General features: G+C 32.3%; 2 long non-coding RNA genes across 3 annotated transcripts; one reads left to right on the top strand and one right to left on the bottom strand.

The window, feature by feature from the left end:
- The first annotated feature begins 635 nt into the window (after positions 1–635).
- Positions 636–5,657, top strand: LOC132050627 (uncharacterized). Of its 2 annotated transcripts, XR_009413485.1 has the most exons (4): positions 636–778; positions 3,845–4,350; positions 4,435–4,557; positions 5,266–5,657. It is a non-coding gene; the product is annotated as an uncharacterized LOC132050627 (long non-coding RNA). The 2 variants fall into 2 exon arrangements; XR_009413484.1 differs by lacking the exon at positions 636–778 and having other exon boundaries at positions 2,019–4,350.
- On the bottom strand, positions 1,195–10,446 carry LOC132050628 (uncharacterized). Its single transcript, XR_009413486.1, has 2 exons — positions 10,204–10,446; positions 1,195–1,306 (listed from the first exon to the last, which is right to left on the bottom strand). It is a non-coding gene; the product is annotated as an uncharacterized LOC132050628 (long non-coding RNA).
- Positions 10,447–16,899: the final 6,453 nt, after the last annotated feature.

The raw sequence follows: 16,899 nt of genomic DNA, 5'->3' as shown, positions 1-16,899 counted from the left end.
AGTGTCTTAAAAGAATCATGAAAATCTGGATTTTCTAAGACACTTTAAAAAAAAAATATATCAAGTTTTCATATTTAACGAGGCTCACATTTGGAAGTACAGATTTTGTAGTTTATAATTTTTTGGTTTATTTCAAGAGTCCAAAGCAGGGGAATCTTAGTAGCTCAATTGGTTGGCTACCTGAAACTGAAATTTTGGTGAAGGTTCGATTTCCCATCTTGTAACCCCCACCCCCATTTCGCCTTCCTTACCTGCAATTTTATTATTATTATTTTTTTTAAAAGAGAGCCCGGAGCAATTTTTTAGGCACAATTTCTGTTACTTTTTTTTTTTCCTACTTTTTGTGTATGGTGTAGTTTTTTATGTTGCTGTTTTTGGAGTTTTAACATGAAATTTCTGGTCTTTGGGGTTATTCTCTCTTTTTTTTTTCTTCACAATTCCAGCTAAATTAATAATTAGTGTTTGATAAATGTTTGACGACACCGAAAGTGTCATCTTTTACAAACTTAAAGAATCAAAGCTGCTCAATTGATACTTAAAGGACCATTTTGGACCTACTAACAAAGATAAGTAACCATATTTGTCATTTTTTCTCTCTTCTTTCTCTTCTTTCACCTGATAAAGTTTTTATTTACTTTTATACATCAGATACTGAGAATTTGAAAGGAAGGGAAGAAGGAAAACTTACTTTGGTACTGACTACTGAAAAATTACAGTCATGGAAAGAGGACAAGAAAATGAAGCAGAAAGAGAGAAAGGGGAAGTGCACAACTCAGCGGTATGTCATACAATACATATATAGAACTAATTATATTGATTTGGATGATTATCTAGTTATCATCATTTTGTGAGTTTTATACCTATACTATTGAGTGTTCACTCAACCTCCTAAACTATTATGAACTCATATAAAAATGCCTTTGAAGGAATATGAGAAATATGACATGCTACTTGAACATCACCCTCCGAAAGCTCCTCCAAAGAGTTTTGAGTGGTAATATACGTGGAAGACAAATTGAATCAAAAGGCTAAACCTTCCCCTCCTAAAAAAGGAAGGATTTAAGCTATAAATAGAAAGTCAACCTAAAAGTAATCCCACCGATCAAATTAATCAAAATTCGAAACAAGTTATAGTATAATTTTCCCCTAACAGAATGGTTAATGCAAGCAACTGCTTTACTGATTTAAAGGAAAAAAAAAAGATTCGAGCAACTAATTATTAGTGTGCAAGTAGTATTAGTTTAAGTCAGAAGTAATAACTACATTTCGTAGAATCTCACCTTTCTAAACCCAAATAAAAACTTTACTTATGTATAGCCAAGGCTTTCTATAACAACATCGTTGGGTACGAATTTTTTTTAATTGTTGTAGGGATTGCTATTATACGCCTATAAGAACACTTGACATTTAAATAATAGCTGGCTATTATAGGCAAAAAAGATGTATAAAATCTAATTTTTATTTTTAACGTTATAAAAAATACTAAAATTATTTAAATTTTAAATCTCAAGGATATGCAGACTTCACTAACTTAACATTAAAGAAAGTTAATACAAGTTCAATATATTCATAATTGAATGCATAAAGTTTTAAGCTCTAAGGCACACATTTTAAATCTACTTGAAAATTAAGTTCTTTCAAGATTGATGGAAGAAATTTATAATTGTAGCTTGTTCGTAGATTCCGTTTTAAAAAGATTAGAAAGAATCAAAGACTTGTCTCTTTGCTTTCTCTAAGGTATAGGATTCGTACTCCTTATTCACATTGTTTTCCTTTTTGAAAATTATTTATACATAAAATAGAAGACAATGATATTTTTAGATTACAAATATGTATTCATATGTATTATTCTCATATATATAGTGTATTAAAGTATCAAATAAAATATTTGGTTAAAATCTCCACACTTATTATTGATAATCACAAATATTTTATTCTTATAAAGATGCTTAATTATTATATTGGCAAAAAAAAAAAAAAAAAAAAAAAAAGAACATAGTTGTTACATGGGGGTAATTTTACAAAAGACATATTGTTATAAAGTTGGTTGTTGTTATTGCAGGTAAAATATTGTTATAGAGAAGTAAAATGTAACATAAAAATCGTGAAAAGGTGTTGTTATATGCGTATACTGTTATAGAGAGGTCTGATTGCATCAATAAAATTATAGAAACTAATTCACTAAATTCGCTCAACTTTACATGTTGTATCAGTACAACCACAAAATTAATTTTTGTATCATTAAAGTCAACAAATATGTATTATTACCCATAAAGTATAATTCATTGGAAAGTCAAATTTTCGGCACCAAAAAATAACATGTCAACAATTATTTTAATTTCCTTTAAAATATCCAACTGCAACGAAAATGCATTCCTTGAATATCTCGTGAAGGACTACAATTCCATCCAAAACGCAAAGTTGATGCTCACTTCTAATGGGAAACTTTTCATAGGTGAATGACACATATATACATAATAAGAAAAGTATTTACGGAATATGACGAAACTTTTTAATTTACAAAACATAACAGATTTCTTCTTTCATACAGATTAATTTTCTTAAAAAAATAAAAAAAAATCTAACAAAAAGTATATTTTTTCCCGCTTAAGGCTTAAAAAATTCACTCAAACTTTTGTGTATGAAAATTGTATGAAATGTGTATAGCTCGCTCAAGGCTTAAAAGTTCGCTCAAAATTTAGTATATGAAATGTGTATATCTCGCTCAAGGCTTAAAAAGTTCGCTCAAAAGTTAGTGTATTAAATATGCATATCTCGTTCAAGGCTTAAATTTTACACTCAAAATCTATGAAAACGGTATGAAATATTTATATTTGGCACAAGACTTAGAATTTGCACACATTCTTTCATGTATAAAGTTCGTGTTAGGTTTCTGAAAAATTAATACAACTACAACAACATTGTATATAACTTTTATATAATATTCAAGGCTTAAAAATTTCGCTTCAGTTATGTAATCCAAGTTCTGTCAAATTGTTGCTCTCCTCTCTTCTTTGGAATGGCTTGAATTGTTTGCATATCATATGTTACTCCACAAGTCGAGACACACGGGTAATATATAGTGCATTATTGCAAATCAAGAAATATACATGGGATTGCTGACTCTCTGCTTTGATGGGCAAGAACCAAGTGATGTTGGAAATCTTACGGAAAATACTTGGTCACGAACTTTATCGGAAAATACTTGATTACGAACCTTGCAGGAAATTCTTAAAAGCTTGAGGTATGTCAATTAAGACACTGTTCTTAAGGATATTTCACCCGATATGAGTGTATTCCCAGTATTCAACAAGCTCTTCTAGTACATAACTAGGAGCTAGAATCTAACAAAGATTCAATAAAAAGAAAACCTAGCACAACACAATATAAAAGAGATAATACTTCTTTGTATACATCATCCACTAAAGAGAAGGACTACTAACATATGTTATAGAAGAACTCAAATGGTTGCAGCCAAATAATGCCCCAAAGATGATTCCCAAGTAACGGTAATATAATAATAATAGTCATTGAATGTATTAAATTGATAAATGAGTAAGTACACATTTAACACAAATCAGCAAACGGACAACAGTGCCTTTCAATAGTCAAATATGGCTAATTAAGTAATGCAGTAAAAACCAATTAATAAGATATTAATAGTATGGATTTAGGCAACTTTGACCATTTCTTTTTGAGATACTAAAATAATTTTTTCAACAAGTGAAACAAAAGGTTGTCAACATTTTTACTATATGAAAGTTATCCCTTTTTTTTTTTTTTTTTTTTTTTTTTTAAATCTTTCAAGAAATACCGTCATCACAACCATGTGAAAGCTCTTCAGGTAATGAGGTTATCGAGAAATTCCAATGTAACACGAAGTTGGATCTTCGCTTGCAAAGAGTTTGAATTGTGATGTAGGGTGGTGGAATTCACGCCACCAATAAGCATTTGGAGCTGAGGGTTCCTGTATCTAAAATGTTCAAATAGGTGCTACTAATTTGGCCTCGTTTGCAACAGTATAGTCCTCTTGTGCCTATTAATACATAAGTGCAGGACAAATTTGGTGCAAGAAAAATGTACTAGTCTTAATGTGAATACGAAAGCTGCAGTGTTGCACTCAAGCAACAATTCCACTAAGAAGAAGTATAAAGTTGTGATTGTATAAGGGGAAGCTGAAAGAATTAATCCAAATGTGCAAGAGCCACTAGGTATATGGCTATCGGCCTCCTTCACTGATGAGCACACTTCTCCCGTTCCTCCATCAAGAATCTTGTAGGGCTCCTTATCGATTCCCACAGTTTGATGCCAAAGTTGATGGAGGTGCTAAGGATATCAACTTTCGTGAAGGTTAAATCATCCTCGTTATTTCTTTTGTCAATTTTGGATAGACTCTCCTTTTAATGTCTTCTAACCGTGACTTCTTTTCTGCAGGTGGCAACTTTAAGTCCATTGAATATAGAAGCGATGAGCATAATGAAGAGAAGGCTGTTGATTGAAGGTGATGCCTTGGCAGACAAACACGAAAAAGTTAACTTATGCGCTGAAGTTTGAGTAGTAATTTAGCTGCTACTTGCTCCGAGAGCTGTTAAACAACAGACAAGTCTAATGCAACAACTTTGATGCGGAGGAACTGCATCACAAAGTCTTAATGCATTGAACAAACATGACATTTAAATGAAAGTAGAACATATATAGTTTGAAGCAGAGAGCATTTTCTTCATTGCAGATTACCATTTCTGAGCATATTGGTGAAAAAAGTTGTAATATTTGCTTCTGCGTGTAATGTTTGTGATTGAGTGGTTGAAGAAATAGTAATTTTGTGAAAAATTGTAGTATGAGTAGTTTTGATTTTTCTGGTGAAAAAGGTTTTGATCATTGCATCAGGGGGTAGCTGTACTCGTTTGTAATCGATGTTGAATTTGAACCCTCTAGTGTAGTCCAATCTGCTAAACTTTAGAAGCTTTTAGTTATCTCTTTCAGTTCATTCCTCTGTTTTTTCTGTTAGATGGTTTTTGACTTTAGAAACTAAACCAGAAATTGGAACTAGTTAAATTTTTTATTTAACCTGTGTAATATATTGGTAATAGTGCAAGAAAAGTGTAAACTAATAGTTGAAATGTTAGTCTCTGATGGAGAAAATATCACATCATAGTTTAATGTTACAAATAGTTTTCATGAATTTGCATTATTGAAAGTTGTATAGCAGTAGAATGGTATTAAACATTTTTACTAAGGCACGATTCTTCGGATTTGCATGCTTAGGTTACTCTTGACTTTGGTGCAGGAATCTGAGAGAACTGGACTCGAGAGAAAGTGAAGTGGAAGACCTGACCGGCAATTGGCTTAGTCATATTCCCGATAGCGACACATCGCTCATCTCACTTAACATTTCTTGTTTGTCGTCTGAGGTCGATTTCTCGCCTTCGGAGCGTCTAATTTCCCACTCTCCTAATTTGAGGACTCTTCGGCTCAACCGTGTCGTGAACCTCGAGAAGCTTCCTAACATTCTTCGCCACGCTACCTAGTTGGTTGAGTTTGGTACAGGGCCTACTTTGCTGGTATACAGGCTCATCCTGGCGAAATTCAGGTAAACGTGCATTATGCTTTTCAAGACTGCTACCAACTAGAGAGAATGAGTGGATTTTGGTCTTTTGGAAGGCGTCCACCATAGACTCATGTCTTTAGATTTAAGCCATGCTACCATTCGAATCCCTGATCTAGGCACGATGATCAGGCACTCGTACGAATTGCAGTGGCTGTGGGTAAGTTCTAGCTTGAGTTTTAACTTTTTTATAGATGTCGCGTTCTCGATAGTTTTGAGACTCGCTACAGTAACTGTGTTTGTGATAAAATAAGAAAATTTATCTTGGTTTTTAATCATATACCTTCATAAGCATGTTGTCTAGTTGGAAAAACAAAAATTTCTTTGAATCTTGTGATATTAAATCTGCTATGCCATTCCTATGAAGGAATTCATTAAGGGTAACATGGAAATGTTGAAATTAAAAAGATGTGTTCTTTATTAAACAGGGAGTATATTTTTACTTTGTAGATTACCCTTTTCTGAGTGCTTTTGTCCTTGTAGGTAAAAAAAGTTTTAATCTTTGCATCTGAATGTGACTGCAGGTGCTAGAGTATGAATATTGGTCTTGAGGAGATTGCCAATTCTTGCAAGGACCTTGAAGAACTTAGGGTATTTCCTTATGATGCATATGTGCAAGAACCGAATGTATCCTTGATAGAGCAAGTCCTTGTAGCTATCTCAGCTGGCTGCCCTAAGCTCCGCTTGGTTCTATACTTCTGTGGCCAAATGACAAATGCCGCCTTGGTTACTATTGCAAGGAATCGTCCTAAATTTATCTGGTTTCGTTTGTATATAATCAAGCCTCAAACTCCTCATTACTTAACCCTTGGACCACTCGATGCTGGTTTTGGGACCATCATCCATCACGGCAAGGGATTGCGGCGACTTTCCCTTTGTGTCCTCTTTACGAATCGCGTGTTTGAGTACATCGGGGCCCATGCTAAGCAGCTAGAGATGCTCTCCTTAGATTTTGCTGGGGATGGATCGAGGCCTCCACTATGTTTTTTCTTAGTCATCGAACATGCAAGAATTCGTACTTGTCATCTAAATCAAGACCAACCATAACAAAGGTTACAGTTTTCCATTTTCACAATTAAGTAGGAATTCCTTATCTTAATCACATTTTGTGGGTCAAATGTTTATCTATAAACACTATGATTTTGTATCAAACACATTTGTTTCTTCAAGCGTACATGTTAAATGTATAATGAGAACCTTGATTGTCTCTTAAAGGCTTAAACTGTTTAGCTTCTTGGTTTTAGCTTTTTTCCTTGGACGCTAATCGTGCTTATGGAAGATATGTGAATAAGTAATAGTGACCTAATATGATGAGTTCAAAAACATGCCCACGCATAGGCACAAGTTGGTCTATGTTGTTATCAATCTGTAATCCATAATAACATGAACAGAATCAGGAAAATAAATGTGAAAAGGAATAAATTTGAAAAAAAAAAAATTATCGCAAGATTATTACTTGCGATGCAAATAGTAATAACTATTACTCCGTAAAATTCAATTTTCTACTATCCAACAACAAGTAACACTTTTCAATATGTATTGGAAAAAAAAGGCTAATATGCCCTAAGACTGAAAAAAATAGTATTTTCGAGTAGATGAACCTAAGTTAACTAATATTTACACCAAGCAATATAATATTTACGAAGGTAATTTTTTCAAGTACCACTCTCCAAATTTTTAAATAATCAAGGACAAGCTTATCTACGGTCATGTCCTCCTCAGATATATTTTGTTTGCGTACCTCAATCATGAGAATTCCACCATCCAACAGTTAGTATCACAAGCCACAACATTTTATTTCCGCTCATAAAAATGAATCATATAGAAAAATATTTTCAACCGCGTTGAAATTATGAAGGAAAAAAAAATTATCAAAATGAAAAAAGTTCATCCTAGAATGAACATTTTATTTCCATACATTTTTTGCTTAAGAGCCCCTAGAGAGAAGGATCATATATTTGGTGGAAAGGATTGGTTCTGTTTCCTTAATATTTTAATTTATCCATATATGTTTTGGGTCGGGTCGGTTCTTTTCAATTGAGTTTGTATCCATTAGATTAATAATAAAATAAAAAAATAAAAATATTACCCATCGGAACTTGAATTTTCCGGTAGGTGTCACTATTGTGTTAGTAAGCTCAAAGTTTTATGACTTTTTTGTTGGAAAACATAGTAAAGTGACTTTGGTGAAAATAAGTGATAGTTATGTGACTTTGTGTTTAGAAAACATAGTTAAGTGACTTATGGTAAAACTTTTCTTCTTCTTATAATTTTCATTAAACTATTGTCCAGATTGTCCATTGTTGCTAGGCTTTTTGCAGAAAGTAGAAACTAAACCATAGAGAATATAATTCTTGCGGCAGAGTAGAGTTGGCATATCTGTCAACATGCTTTCTATTATTCTAACCTTGCTTATGTCTCTTTTATTTTATTTTTTCCTAAAGAAAAAAGCTTAATTACCCTTTTAGATGTTCTCTGTTTTTTTCTTCTTTCAAGTATTTAATTCTTATGTCAATTAGATAGACTCTGCAAAATGGACTTATAGATTTTTCCTGTAATCTTGAAAAGTGAAATTTGTGCGCACAATAAAAACATGTACGTACCACAAAGTTATAAAGAAGGCTAAATAGTCTTCAAATTTGGCCTCTTTAAATATATTCCAACTTTTGAGTGTCGCACAAAAGAAAGACCTTAACTTGTAAAAGTTGAACACGTGCGCAGGCACATAAACTTTGGAGGTCTTTAGATAATCATTTTGTAAGTTAAAAGTGTTCAATTGATAAAGTGGAGACAAGTTGAGGTGCCTAATTGTGCATGTATATGCTTAAAATTAAAATGAGACCAAATTTGAGGGCCTATTTATGTTTGTGCTTTGAGAAGAAAGATCGAGTACGTAACAATTGAGTATAGGGAAAAGAGGGAATAATCTTCGTGACAAATGTGATATAGACTGAAACATACGAATAGAAAACATATACACGCAAGTTTATAACAAGAATATGATACCATGAAAAAGAAAAATGATATGAAAATTCGTGGAGGAAATTTGATCAAAAAGCATCACCAGTTAAATTCTGTCTTTCCTAACAAATAATATCGGTACTTGATGCCTTTGCTGTTGGGAGTATCTCTTTTTATATGATTCTTTCTGTCAATTATTTTTTGACGGAAAACTTGAAGATATTGTAGCTATCGCAAAATTACTTTTCAGTCATTACATAAACGTCATTTTGTAAATTCTGTAAGATTTTATGACCGCGTGAAGGACGAACAAGTTTACTAGTTCAAAGTATGTTTAAGAGACTATTTTAGATTTGACACAAAGGGGGAATAGAAAGAGCAGCATCTTATTCCCCCTATCATCATAATTTGATGCCTTATTCTACCCCCCCCCCCCCCCCTCTTTCCACCCCAACCCAACCTCTCCACTTGAATTTAAAGCTTCTTTTCTCAAGCTTTGGAAAGGGGAGAAATCATACACAAAAGCATAGAGGAGCAGCCATCTCACATTTTTCATCATCTACATTTAAGTAATAAGGTTAGTCTCTAATAAATAAATAAATGTGTTTAATTTTGGTACTCAAAAAACAATGAGTTTTTATGCTTCTTTCTTCACCTGATAATGTTTTTATCTACACTTTTTCAAATCCTGAGAATTTAAAAGGGAGGAAAGAAGGAAAACTTACCTGTACCGACCACTGAAAAATTACAATCATGGAAAGAGGACAAGAAAATGAAGGAGAAAGACAGAAAGGGGAAGCAAATAACTCAGCGGCATGTCATACAACACTTATATAAAACTAATTATATTGACTTGGATGATTATCTGATTATTGAGAGTTGACATATTCTGATAAACTACCATTAACTCATATTAAAATGTCCCTGGAGTAATATGACACACTATGTGAACATGACGTTCCAAAAGCTTCTCTAAAGAGTTCGGAGTGGCAGTACACGTGGAAAACAATTTGAGTGAAAAGGTTAACCTCCCCCCCCCCCCCCACACACACACACAAAAAAAATTACCACCGTTTTGCGAGTTTCATACGTAAATGATTGGATATTCACAAAACCCCTGAACTACCATGAACGTTCATTGTGCCAAGTGGATACATTTTTATCCCAAACATTTTGTCAAATGTTCAATCAATGGGTTTTTAATCTAAAGGGAGTTATAGTCACGGGATAACAAGAAGACTAAATAGTTTAGGTACGAAACTCGCAATATACTAATAGTTTATGGGTTTTTTAACGAGGTAAGGGCGAACATTAACAAACCCCCCCCCCCCCCCCCCAAAAAAAAAAAAAAAAAAAAAAAAAACCTATAACCAAAGTTCCCACGGCGCACCTTTCTTTTTCGGGGGTCCTAGGTTGGGGGTAATGATGCCTTATCTCTTTTTTAACCTTTTCACTCAATGTTAAACAGATAAATACTAAGTGTCAAACAAATTAAAATCCAAAATAAATTATAGTAGAATTTTCCCTAACAAAATGGTTAATTTGAGCAACTAACTATTCGCTTGCAAGTTGAATAACTACTTTTAGTAGAATTTTCACCTGATTGTCTAAACCCAAATTAAAGATTCAAGTTGAACGAATTAATAAATCAAATTACAGAACTAAATAAAAAATTGATTAAATTAAATAACTAAAGAATTGATAGGAGTTCCTATGTGTGGAAGGTAATACTGGGCATAAATTCTCGGGTTATATTATCATTGAACTTTACTTATGTATTAGTAGAATTAAGGAAACTAATTTTGTCTCACTAACTTCACCAAACTTTACGTGTTTTATTAATTGTCACAAAATTAATTTTTGTATCATTAAAGTCACTGAATTATTTGTTATTACCAAGAAAGTATTTAGTTGGTACAAAATCTTATGGCTTGTTTTATAAAAAATATCCGCCGTCTTGAAGGCTTCACGATGTAGATGGAACACTTTATGTCGGGTGATTCCCCGTTCTACCACCGGCTATATTTTACGTTGGCGTGTGGTGATATTTGTTGGAAATAAAAAAAAAACTATTATTGCTAACTCACCATGGAGGTCTAACTAATTTTTAATTCAATAAAAAAAAAACGATTGCTAAGAGATTTATTATTTCAAATTCTTTATTTTGAAAAACAAATTCCTCCTATTTAATTCATTGTGATAGCACAGTTGCAATTGGTAGAGTTTAAAACTGTTATTATAATAGTAAATCCAGACCTATAAGGAGAAAACACAGTACTGTGAGATCATATTTGACATGTGGTACCATTAATGTTGATTATGTCAAATCTTGTGATAATCTTGCAGATCCATTAACCAAGGCCTTGGCAAGAGAAAGGGTCTGGAGCACATCAAGGGGGTGGGATTGAAGCCCATAAATTCATGAGTCGTATATGAGGAAACTCAACCCGGGGACTAGAGATCCTATAACCAGGTTCAATGCGATTGAGAAAATGCACTATTTTATATTTTTGAAGCACCTCCAAAACCGATTTATTTTGAGGTTAAGTTCGAGAAGTTGCCACATAGTGGTACCATCTAGGAAAATAAATTCCTTAAAAATGAATAAAATGACTTTTATGGTGAAAGAAAAGAAAAAATAAGTTTCGTAAGTGACGTTCCACTCTCTCCTCATCCCACCAACCATAGCCGCCCCCCCACTATGTCTAAATAATTTATAAACATTTTTGGTACAATATGTTTTTACTTACCAAACATTGAAAAATAAGTAAGTAAATCACTTACTTTGTAGGAATATATATATATATATATATATATATATATATATATATATTGAAGGGTTTCTCATTGTTGTCATCTCACCCTCACTTTGTGGCAAGTATGCATGGTCAAACAAGTACTCTCTCCATTTCATTTTGTTTATTATACTTTAACTTTCCACAATGCTTAATAAAGAAAGGAATTTTTGAAATTTATGATTTTAAAATATTTATGTGATTATAAAACTTTTGAAACTTGTGATGGTAGATATGCCAGAGTATTTATGGAAAAGGCTCAAATATGTCATCAAATTATCGAAAATAACTCATTTATGTCACTCATCAATAGTTTGGCTCATTTATGTCATCGCCGTTACCAAAATGGCTCATCCATGCCCTTTTTTCTGTTAACGCCGATCTTAAAATACTAGATATGACATGTGGCCTTCAGTTAGAGGTCCATGTCGTTTAGTTAAACCAAAGACAAATCAAATCTTAAATTAAACTAAAATCCGACCCATACACCCGATCCACCCATTCTTTTGGTCAGAAATGGCTGGAGCTAAATCGACCTCATGTGATGATGTAGGGACAATAGCGAGAACGACGGCAAGGACACTCACAACCCATTCTTTTGGTCAGAAATGGGGATCGGCAATTGTTGCGGGGCTGTGTTTAGTAGCTGGCTCAAGGCGGGTCAGGGAATTGGGTAATTATTTGTGGTGCCATTATCTGTTATACTTTGACTTTGCACAAAGCTTAATAAAGAAAGAAACTTTTGAAACTTGTGATCTTAAAACATTTATGTGATTATAAAACTTGCGATCGTAAACATGTAATAGTATGTGTATGGCTATAAAAGCTTTTAATTAAGAAATTATAAGAATGTCATTATTATCCTAACAAAGTTACTTAAAATAGTGCTAAAACAAAATGAAATGGAAAAAAAATACAAAGTGAGCAGAGTATTGTTCCATGAGAATTTTGATTAGCTTTCTAATTAAATTAAACTAAACCTAATTATCAATCTCCGCCGTCAGCTTTTCTTTTTCCTTTAGACTTTGTGGTGGACAAGTGGGGCTCCATTTATTCATGCTTTTGCTTTCTACTTTTGTTTTATTACTACTTGGCATATCTAAAAGAAGTCCTTTTAGTCTTTTTATAAACATTAAACCCAAGACAATTATTTGGTATTATTATTCCTCTTCTCCTCCACACCACACTATTTTAATTCCAGAATTTTGAGCTTCCTGTTGGATCAACAAACAAACAAGCAAAGAGTATTCTCAGAATTTTTATCAAGTAAAAGGGTTAGTCAACTCATGCTCTTAATTAGTCTCTAAGACTTCCTTTAATTTTTGAAGTAGAATTTTCATCAAGTAAAAGGGTTAGTCAACTCATGCTCTTAATTAGTCTCTAAGACTTCGTTTAATTTTTGAAGTGGAATTTTCATCAAGTAAAAGGGTCAGAATTTTCATCAAGAAGTCCTTTTGATCTTTTTATAAACATTCCTCTTCTCCTCTTTAATTCCAGAATTTTGAGCTTCCTGTTGGATCAATAACAAAGCAAGCAAAGGGTATTCTCAGAATTTTCATCAAGTAAAAGGGTTAGTCAACTCATTCATGCTCTTAATTAGTCTCTAATAGTTTGTTTAATTTTTGGTAATCTGATCTGTATTGAAGTAGAAATCCGTGCAATAGAAGAAGAAAAAAAACTGTGAAAAGTATACCCAAAAATCCCTTGATTAAGAATAATGGAACAAAAAAAAATAAAAAATTGGTGGGTTGAATGGAATCTCACTTGGAACTTTTTTAGCTCTTATTAGGAAGATGAAAAAAAATCCCTCTCACCGATGAAATTATTAGTCTACCCATTTTTTAAAAAGAAACAGACTTGACCCATGAGGAAAAAAAAAATTATCACGTGGCTTTAAAACAATAAGTCTACTAAACAAATGAGTAGAAATTGGGTGCGACCAAAATGCAATATTTTAACAAGAGAAATTGGAAATCACAAATTCTCAGCTTGTTCATTAAATTCTAGGCATTTTAAGGTCTAAGACAACACGCAAAAGAAAAGCTAACAAAATGAATAAAACTTTTTTCACTTTCGGATTAAAGAAAGTCGGTTCCATCACATCCACCCAGTACAGCAGACACTAGTCTATCTACCAAGTTCAAATTACAAACAAGTACATTTACCCCCCCAGATGCAAATATTAGAATATTTCTCATCAGACACTAGTCATGATCGTAAACATGTCATACTATTTGCTAGTAGTTTATAAAAGTTCTTAAATTTTTAAATTATGCTAATTTCATTATTATCCTAACTGCTTAATATAAAAATAAATAACAAACAAACTGAAAAAGTAATATAAAGTGAACATAGTATTGTTCCGATGAGAAATTTTGATTAGCTTACAAATTAATTAAACGAAACCTAATTATCAATCTCTGTCACTACTTTTTCATGCTTTTGCTTTCTATTTTTGTTTTATTACTAGGCATATTCAAAAGAAGTCCTTTTGGTCTTTTAATAAACATTAAACCCAAGACGTGTTGTTCTGATTCTAGTTGTAGTGGCAATTGCCAATGTTAAAAAATGTCTGCAATTGTTTGATAAAAGTCTCAACTGAACTATTTGTGAATTTTAAGCAGAAATTGAGTAGATGAGCATTTGTTGTTTTAGGTAGTTTTAAAAAAAAAAAAAAAAATTGAGTAGATGAGCATTTGTTGTTTTGTGCCCCTTTTTTTTTTTTTTTTTTGTTTAAAAAAATTGGAGTAGATGAGCATTTGTTATGCTTACCTCTATTATTTTAATTTTTATAATAACTTCTTAACCTCGTACAAAAATATGATTTAACTAATTTGTTCTTTATGATATAATTCTGTTGTTCAATTAATTTTGTAAACATTTTTTTTTTTTTAAGAAAAAGAACATTTCCATTTTCATTGTTATTCATGTGACATACATATATCTAGATTCTTTTTATTTATTTATTATTATTGATATATCTTAGATTTAAAAAATTATTTAACAATGAGTTTCTTTTAATTTCTATGTTTGATTGGTTTGGTGGGTGGTTAGGTAGGTGAGGATGGGTGGTTGGTGGGTGGTGGATGCGCGCGGGTGGGCGTAGGGGTGGGTGAAGATCAGGTGCGTTCGAGGGTGGTGATTATGTGGGGGTGGTGAGGGTGGGATGAGACATTTAATATGCAATGACACTTGTGGACTTGTTTTCCCTACTTTTATTAAGTTATTTTCGTAAATTTGTTTTCCTAAAGAAAATATTTTTCAAAAATTTTGATCAACCGAACAAGAAAATTGGATAACATTTTCCTTCCATCCACACACACCCTAAGTAGTTAGATTATTGGTAGATCTCAAAATCATCTAAATTCAGGTAGGTTAGGTAAAATAACAAAGCGTATTTAACAATTTATTTATATTTTGAAGCATCTCCAAAACCGATTTATTTTGATGTTAAGTTCGAGAAGTCGCCACATAGTGGTGCAATTATCTGGTGAAAATAAATTCTTTAAAATGAATAAAATGCATAAAATGACTTTTATGGTGAAAGCAAGAAAAATAAGTTTCATAAGTGACATTCCACTGTCCTCATCCCACCACCCATAGCATCCCCACCCTGTCTAAAAAATTATAAATATTTTTGGTACAATATTTTTTTTTACTTGCCAAACATTGAAATAAGTAAGTAAATCACTTACTTTGTAGGAATATATATATATTTTGAAGGGTTTCTCGTTGTTGTCATCTCACCCTACATACAGACGCAAGATATTACATAAACAATCACTCTTTCCATTTCATTTTGTTTGTTATACTTTAACTTTGCACAACGCTTAATAAAGAAAGGAATTTTTGAAATTTATGATTTTAAAACATTTATGTGATTATAAAACTTTTGACACTTGTGATGGTAGATATGTCATAGTATTTACGGAAAAGACTCAAATATGTCATCGAACTATCGGAAATAACTCATACAATTTGTCAATAGTTTGTTCATTTATGTCATCTAATAAGCCTTACCAAAATGACACAAATACGGCTTTTTTTTTTTTTTTTTGCAGCAGGTTAAATCTAGGATATGACAATAGGGCCTAATTGTAGGTGCTCACGCCGCTTAATTAAACTAGCACAAATCAAATCTTAAATTAAACTAAAACCCGATAAATACACCCAACCCAACAAAACATATGGAAAAGTGATAGTTCTTAAACCGACAAAGCAGAAGCTTCAACTCAACAATAAGCTCAATTTCTTTTCCTGCAAAAACGCGTCAAAGTTGAATATAACTATCACATATAGATCATATAACCATAAATTCCCCCGTGATATGCTAAAAAAGATCCAATCTTTAACCTTATAACAACTGTAATGGAATTTTTGTAAACTCATAAACTTAAAAATTGTAAATAGATTTTTGTAAACTCATAAATCTGAATTGAAGCAACTTAAAAACTGTAAATAGATTTTTGTAAACTCATAAATCTGAACTAAAGCAACTTATAAATCTGTAAATGTTAGGAAGAGGGAAATAAAGAATAGGATTGGGTGGGTCGGGTGTATGGGTAGGGATTTGGTTTAATTTAGGATTTAATTTGTGTTAGTTAATTAAACGACGTAATCTCTAATTGAGCTCACGTTTCATATCTAAATTGTACAACCTATGTTGAAAGAAAAACCGCATTTATGAGCCATTTTAGTAACGACGATGACATAAATGAGCAAATTATTGAAGAGGCGTAGAAATGGCCCTTCACACTCCGATAACATTTTGAACCACTACTTCTCGAGATTTATAAAACGTCATTATTATCTGAACGAGGCTAATATGAATATAATCTACCAAACAAAATGAAACTAAAAAAGTAATATAAAGTGAGCAGAGTATTGTTCCATGAGAATTTTGATTAGCTTTCTAATTAAATTAAACTAAACCTAATTATCAATCTCTGTCATTGCTTTCTTTTCTTTTTTCCTTTTTAGACTCTGTGGCAGACATGTGAGGCTCCATTTATTCATGCTTTTGCTTTATATTTTTGTTTTATTACTACTTGGCATATCTAAAAGAAGTCCTTTTGGTCTTTTTATAAACATTAAACGATTTGGTGTTATTATTCCTCTTCCCCTCCATACTTTCTTTAATTCCAGATTTTGAGCTTCCTGTTGGATCAATAAACAAAGCAAGCAGGTCTTAGTCAACTCATATATATTCTCAGAATTTTCATCAAGTAAAAGGGTTAGTCAACTCATGGTCTTAGCTTCTAATTATGTGTTTAAAATTTTGGTATCTGATCTCTTTCACTGATGAAATTATTATAAGCTATTAAGGGTATTTAAGGAAAATGAAAAATGGTCCGAAGACGAGTAAGTATGAATGTCAAGACAAAAGCTAAGAGCCTAGATCTCTTACTTACTAAGGAAAGATTTGGTTTTGTTAGAAAGAAAAGAAAGAAGAATTTCAAAGCTATAAGGAGGAATAGTAAATCCAAATAACAGACTTTTTATGTGTGGTTATAGCTGGAAAAATGTTTCCTGCTATGA

Source organism: Lycium ferocissimum, chromosome 3, assembly GCF_029784015.1.
Source record: "Lycium ferocissimum isolate CSIRO_LF1 chromosome 3, AGI_CSIRO_Lferr_CH_V1, whole genome shotgun sequence".
Classification (NCBI taxonomy): Eukaryota; Viridiplantae; Streptophyta; class Magnoliopsida; order Solanales; family Solanaceae; genus Lycium; species Lycium ferocissimum.
Note: the sequence above shows the minus strand (reverse complement) of the source record. Positions and strands in the feature narration are given on the sequence as shown.